The following is an 8,334-nucleotide window of genomic DNA, read 5'->3' as shown; positions in this document are numbered from 1 at the left end:
TTTTGACAAAGAATTTGAAAACGTCGGTGTTCCTGAAAGTGTTGAGGTGCTCTTTGGTGCAAAGGTATTCTGGAAAGTCAAATGTTTAATATTCTAGAAGCATTTTAATAGCGACATGTGATTGGTTGATACATTTCATTAAACTATGGATTGATAGGCCTGGCCCACTAGGATTTTAGGTTTGATCCCTAATCTATAAATAGAGATGCCTACTAGTCATATATTTGTTTCTTGAACCCTTAATGAGTACATCCAATCTATGTTAAGTTATACTTGTAATATCTATTTGATAACTCTTGAATAAGAATACCCCATCTTGCCGGTTGATGTATGTCAACTTGACCGAACAAGATACAATATGGTATATTGATAGTGCTTGTTCCATGCACATGACGGGGCAAAAAGACTTTCTGCGTGATCTCAAACTTTCACCAAATGTTGGCTATGTGACGTATGGTAACAACTCCAACTCTCAAATTCGAGGTTATGGGATCATCACCAATGGAAACTTCTTTGTATCAAACGTGGTATATGTAGCTGACCTGAAGTACAATCTAATCAGTGTAGCTTAACTTACCGATGCAAATCGTCGAGTTGAATTCTGCAACAAACATAACTATGTCATGTCCGAAGACTAGAAAGAATGTCTAATCAAGTCAAATCGCAAGAAGAACATGTATCTGTTGGATTAATGTCTAAGTCCATAACTATAATTGGTAAGACTTGACCCGACCCGGCATGGTCCATTTAGGTTGCATGGCATCATGCATTTGGATAGACTATAATGAGAGAAATAACACGTAAGGTTGGTTAATATATTATAAGTTCTAATATATTAATAAGGTTATTTAATTAGTATTGATCAAGAATTAATTTGGAATTAATTAAGTGATCAAAAGGAGATTAATTAAATATATGGGTTGATTGTGTAAATCATTCATTCTTATATATGTGGGCTTGTGATCCAAGATTCCTTATGTTGGAGTAAGTCCATGGGGTGACCCATGGATACTCCATGGAGGTTAAAATCCATGGAGCATAAGGAATGGGTAAAGTTATGAGTTACATGGTGTAACCCTAATAGCCACCATATAAAAGAATCCCATGGCTCAAGAAATCGTGCACTAATGTGTGAATATGAGGGCTAGATGATTTCAAGGAGTGTTCCATTTCTCTCAAGTCATTCCATGTGCATTTGGTGTTGTGTGAACCATTTGAGGTGTCACACTTGGGGCACTAGGCACTCAAGCTTCATGGAGACAAGCTACATCAAACAAAGGTATGTATTCTATCCATTTGATTACCCAAGTATCAAGTATTGTATGTTAGATAGGGTAATACCTTGGAAAGTTCATAATTGCATGTATAATAGAGAAAACATAGATCCAAGGTACTTAGGGTTGCATGTACACTTAGGAGTGTTAGAATGCTCAAAACCCATCAAGAGTATTACTCAAGTCAAGGTGGAGATTATAAAATATGACTTGATCATTTAGCAATTACAAAGGAGCATTATGAAAGAGAATTTTGATAAAGAATTAAGGTCGAGCATTGTAGAAGAGTATTTTGACAGAGCATTATGGCAGAGCATTGTGATAGAGCAATGTAACAGAGCATTATGGTAAAGCTTTCTGTGTGGTCTTTTTGACAAAGAATTTGAAAACGTCGGTGTTCCTGAAAGTGTTGAGGTGCTCTTTGGTGCAAAGGTATTCTGGAAAGTCAAATGTTTAATATTATAGAAGCATTTTAATAGCGACATGTGATTGGTTGATACATTTCATTAAACTAGGGATTGATAGGCCTGGCCCACTAGGATTTTAGGTTTGATCCCTAATCTATAAATAGAGATGCCTACTAGTCATATATTTGTTTCTTGAACCCTTAATGAGTACATCCAATCTATGTTAAGTTATACTTGTAATATCTATTTAATAACTCTTGAATAAGAATACCCCATCTTGCCGGTTGATGTATGTCAACTTGACCGAACAAGATACAATATGGTATATTGATAGTGCTTGTTCCATGCACATGACGGGGCAAAAAGACTTTCTGCGTGATCTCAAACTTTCACCAAATGTTGGCTATGTGACGTATGGCAACAACTCCAACTCTCAAATTCGAGGTTATGGGATCATCACCAATGGAAACTTCTTTGTATCAAACGTGGTATATGTAGCTGACCTGAAGTACAATCTAATCAGTGTGGCTTAACTTACCGATGCAAATCGTCGAGTTGAATTCTGCAACAAACATAACTATGTCATGTCTGAAGACTAGAAAGAATGTCTAATCAAGTCAAATCGCAAGAAGAACATGTATCTGTTGGATTAATGTCTAAGTCCATAACTATAATTGGTAAGACTTGACCCGACCCGGCATGGTCCATTTGGGTTGTATGGCATCATGCATTTGGATAGACTATAATGAGAGAAATAACACTTAAGGTTGGTTAATATATTATAAGTTCTAATATATTAATAAGGTTATTTAATTAGTATTGATCAAGAATTAATTTGGAATTAATTAAGTGATCAAAAGGAGATTAATTAAATATATGGGTTGATTGTGTAAATCATTCATTCTTATATATGTGGGCTTGTGATCCAAGATTCCTTATGTTGGACTAAGTCCATGGGGTGACCCATGGATACTCCATGGAGGTTAAAATCCATGGAGCATAAGGAATGGGTAAAGTTATGAGTTACATGGTGTAACCCTAATAGCCACCATATAAAAGAATCCCATGGCTCAAGAAATCGTGCACTAATGTGTGAATATGAGGGCTAGACGATCTCAAGGAGTGTTCCATTTCTCTCAAGTCATTCCATGTGCATTTGGTGTTGTGTGAACCATTTGAGGTGTCACACTTGGGGCACTAGGCACTCAAGCTTCATGGAGACAAGCTACATCAAACAAAGGTATGTATTCTATCCATTTGATTACCCAAGTATCAAGTATTGTATGTTAGATAGGGTAATACCTTGGAAAGTTCATAATTGCATGTATAATAGAGAAAACATAGATCCAAGGTATTTAGGGTTGCATGTACACTTAGGAGTGTTAGAATGCTCAAAACCCATCAAGAGTATTACTTAAGTCAAGGTGGAGATTATAAAATATGACTTGATCATTTAGCAATTACAAAGGAGCATTATGAAAGAGAATTTTGATAAAGAATTAAGGTCGAGCATTGTAGAAGAGTATTTTGACAGAGCATTATGGCAGAGCATTGTGATAGAGCAATGTAATAGAGCATTATGGTAAAGCTTTCTGTGTGGTCTTTTTGACAAAGAATTTGAAAACGTCGGTGTTCCTGAAAGTGTTGAGGTGCTCTTTGGTGCAAAGGTATTCTGGAAAGTCAAATGTTTAATATTCTAGAAGCATTTTAATAGCGACATGTGATTGGTTGATACATTTCATTAAACTATGGATTGATAGGCCTGGCCCACTAGGATTTTAGGTTTGATCCCTAATCTATAAATAGAGATGCCTACTAGTCATATATTTGTTTCTTGAACCCTTAATGAGTACATCCAATCTATGTTAAGTTATACTTGTAATATCTATTTGATAACTCTTGAATAAGAATACCCCATCTTGCCGGTTGATGTATGTCAACTTGACCGAACAAGATACAATATGGTATATTGATAGTGCTTGTTCCATGCACATGACGGGGCAAAAAGACTTTCTGCGTGATCTCAAACTTTCACCAAATGTTGGCTATGTGACGTATGGCAACAACTCCAACTCTCAAATTCGAGGTTATGGGATCATCACCAATGGAAACTTCTTTGTATCAAACGTGGTATATGTAGCTGACCTGAAGTACAATCTAATCAGTGTGGCTTAACTTACCGATGCAAATCGTCGAGTTGAATTCTGCAACAAACATAACTATGTCATGTCCGAAGACTAGAAAGAATGTCTAATCAAGTCAAATCGCAAGAAGAACATGTATCTGTTGGATTAATGTCTAAGTCCATAACTATAATTGGTAAGACTTGACCCGACCCGGCATGGTCCATTTGGGTTGCATGGCATCATGCATTTGGATAGACTATAATGAGAGAAATAACACTTAAGGTTGGTTAATATATTATAAGTTCTAATATATTAATAAGGTTATTTAATTAGTATTGATCAAGAATTAATTTGGAATTAATTAAGTGATCAAAAGGAGATTAATTAAATATATGGGTTGATTGTGTAAATCATTCATTCTTATATATGTGGGCTTGTGATCCAAGATTCCTTATGTTGGAGTAAGTCCATGGGGTGACCCATGGATACTCCATGGAGGTTAAAATCCATGGAGCATAAGGAATGGGTAAAGTTATGAGTTACATGGTGTAACCCTAATAGCCACCATATAAAAGAATCCCATGGCTCAAGAAATCGTGCACTAATGTGTGAATATGAGGGCTAGACGATTTCAAGGAGTGTTCCATTTCTCTCAAGTCATTCCATGTGCATTTGGTGTTGTGTGAACCATTTGAGGTGTCACACTTGGGGCACTAGGCACTCAAGCTTCATGGAGACAAGCTACATCAAACAAAGGTATGTATTCTATCCATTTGATTACCCAAGTATCAAGTATTGTATGTTAGATAGGGTAATACCTTGGAAAGTTCATAATTGCATGTATAATAGAGAAAACATAGATCCAAGGTATTTAGGGTTGCATGTACACTTAGGAGTGTTAGAATGCTCAAAACCCATCAAGAGTATTACTCAAGTCAAGGTGGAGATTATAAAATATGACTTGATCATTTAGCAATTACAAAGGAGCATTATGAAAGAGAATTTTGATAAAGAATTAAGGTCGAGCATTGTAGAAGAGTATTTTGACAGAGCATTATGGCAGAGCATTGTGATAGAGCAATGTAACAGAGCATTATGGTAAAGCTTTCTGTGTGGTCTTTTTGACAAAGAATTTGAAAACGTCGGTGTTCCTGAAAGTGTTGAGGTGCTCTTTGGTGCAAAGGTATTCTGGAAAGTCAAATGTTTAATATTCTAGAAGCATTTTAATAGCGACATGTGATTGGTTGATACATTTCATTAAACTAGGGATTGATAGGCCTGGCCCACTAGGATTTTAGGTTTGATCCCTAATCTATAAATAGAGATGCCTACTAGTCATATATTTGTTTCTTGAACCCTTAATGAGTACATCCAATCTATGTTAAGTTATACTTGTAATATCTATTTGATAACTCTTGAATAAGAATACCCCATCTTGCCGGTTGATGTATGTCAACTTGACCGAACAAGATACAATATGGTATATTGATAGTGCTTGTTCCATGCACATGACGGGGCAAAAAGACTTTCTGCGTGATCTCAAACTTTCACCAAATGTTGGCTATGTGACGTATGGCAACAACTCCAACTCTCAAATTCGAGGTTATGAGATCATCACCAATGGAAACTTCTTTGTATCAAACGTGGTATATGTAGCTGACCTGAAGTACAATCTAATCAGTGTGGCTTAACTTACCGATGCAAATCGTCGAGTTGAATTCTGCAACAAACATAACTATGTCATGTCTGAAGACTAGAAAGAATGTCTAATCAAGTCAAATCGCAAGAAGAACATGTATCTGTTGGATTAATGTCTAAGTCCATAACTATAATTGGTAAGACTTGACCCGACCCGGCATGGTCCATTTGGGTTGTATGGCATCATGCATTTGGATAGACTATAATGAGAGAAATAACACTTAAGGTTGGTTAATATATTATAAGTTCTAATATATTAATAAGGTTATTTAATTAGTATTGATCAAGAATTAATTTGGAATTAATTAAGTGATCAAAAGGAGATTAATTAAATATATGGGTTGATTGTGTAAATCATTCATTCTTATATATGTGGGCTTGTGATCCAAGATTCCTTATGTTGGACTAAGTCCATGGGGTGACCCATGGATACTCCATGGAGGTTAAAATCCATGGAGCATAAGGAATGGGTAAAGTTATGAGTTACATGGTGTAACCCTAATAGCCACCATATAAAAGAATCCCATGGCTCAAGAAATCGTGCACTAATGTGTGAATATGAGGGCTAGACGATCTCAAGGAGTGTTCCATTTCTCTCAAGTCATTCCATGTGCATTTGGTGTTGTGTGAACCATTTGAGGTGTCACACTTGGGGCACTAGGCACTCAAGCTTCATGGAGACAAGCTACATCAAACAAAGGTATGTATTCTATCCATTTGATTACCCAAGTATCAAGTATTGTATGTTAGATAGGGTAATACCTTGGAAAGTTCATAATTGCATGTATAATAGAGAAAACATAGATCCAAGGTATTTAGGGTTGCATGTACACTTAGGAGTGTTAGAATGCTCAAAACCCATCAAGAGTATTACTTAAGTCAAGGTGGAGATTATAAAATATGACTTGATCATTTAGCAATTACAAAGGAGCATTATGAAAGAGAATTTTGATAAAGAATTAAGGTCGAGCATTGTAGAAGAGTATTTTGACAGAGCATTATGGCAGAGCATTGTGATAGAGCAATGTAACAGAGCATTATGGTAAAGCTTTCTGTGTGGTCTTTTTGACAAAGAATTTGAAAACGTCGGTGTTCCTGAAAGTGTTGAGGTGCTCTTTGGTGCAAAGGTATTCTGGAAAGTCAAATGTTTAATATTCTAGAAGCATTTTAATAGCGACATGTGATTGGTTGATACATTTCATTAAACTATGGATTGATAGGCCTGGCCCACTAGGATTTTAGGTTTGATCCCTAATCTATAAATAGAGATGCCTACTAGTCATATATTTGTTTCTTGAACCCTTAATGAGTACATCCAATCTATGTTAAGTTATACTTGTAATATCTATTTGATAACTCTTGAATAAGAATACCCCATCTTGCCGGTTGATGTATGTCAACTTGACCGAACAAGATACAATATGGTATATTGATAGTGCTTGTTCCATGCACATGACGGGGCAAAAAGACTTTCTGCGTGATCTCAAACTTTCACTAAATGTTGGCTATGTGACGTATGGTAACAACTCCAACTCTCAAATTCGAGGTTATGGGATCATCACCAATGGAAACTTCTTTGTATCAAACGTGGTATATGTAGCTGACCTGAAGTACAATCTAATCAGTGTGGCTTAACTTACCGATGCAAATCGTCGAGTTGAATTCTGCAACAAACATAACTATGTCATGTCCGAAGACTAGAAAGAATGTCTAATCAAGTCAAATCGCAAGAAGAACATGTATCTGTTGGATTAATGTCTAAGTCCATAACTATAATTGGTAAGACTTGACCCGACCCGGCATGGTCCATTTGGGTTGCATGGCATCATGCATTTGGATAGACTATAATGAGAGAAATAACACTTAAGGTTGGTTAATATATTATAAGTTCTAATATATTAATAAGGTTATTTAATTAGTATTGATCAAGAATTAATTTGGAATTAATTAAGTAATCAAAAGGAGATTAATTAAATATATGGGTTGATTGTGTAAATCATTCATTCTTATATATGTGGGCTTGTGATCCAAGATTCCTTATGTTGGACTAAGTCCATGGGGTGACCCATGGATACTCCACGGAGGTTAAAATCCATGGAGCATAAGGAATGGGTAAAGTTATGAGTTACATGGTGTAACCCTAATAGCCACCATATAAAAGAATCCCATGGCTCAAGAAATCGTAAACTAATGTGTGAGTGTGAGGGCTAGACGATTTCAAGGAGTGTTCAAGTTTCTCTCAAGTTATTCCAAGTGTATTTGGTGTTGTGTGAACCATTTGAGGTGTCACACTTGGGGCACTAGGCACTCAAGCTTCATGAAGACATTCTACATCAAAGAGGTATGTATTCTATCTTGTTATATTTATTATTTTGTATGCTAGATTAGGATAATACCTTGGATGTTCATAATTGTATGTATAATAGAGAAAACATAGATCCAAGGTATTTAGGGTTGCATGTACACTTAGGAGTGTTAGAATGCTCATAACCCAACAGTGGTGTCAGAGCCAAGGTTTGTTTTCTTGTTATACTTGCAAAATTAGCTGAAAAATCGAATTGTATTAGTTTAAAAGTTATGCTAATTACTTGAAAAAATTTTGATGTGAATTATCTTTGTTCATATGAGTTGATTAGATTAATAGAAAAGTTAATTGATTATGTGTTTTCAATCCATTTTAATCTAAGAGTTGATTCTAAAATGTGTTTTTGTAACTTATCCTCAAGTTATATGAAAAGTCACATTTAAGTTTCATAAAACTCATAAAAAGTTGGCAATGGTTACAAAAATGAAGAGTCTTGTCCTCATTAAATGGTTTTATGACTCCAT

Source organism: Lactuca virosa, chromosome 9, assembly GCF_052849685.1.
Source record: "Lactuca virosa cultivar CGN04683 chromosome 9, Lactuca_virosa_CGN04683_v6, whole genome shotgun sequence".
NCBI classification, from domain to species: domain Eukaryota; kingdom Viridiplantae; phylum Streptophyta; class Magnoliopsida; order Asterales; family Asteraceae; genus Lactuca; species Lactuca virosa.
This window is presented reverse-complemented; position numbering follows the sequence as displayed.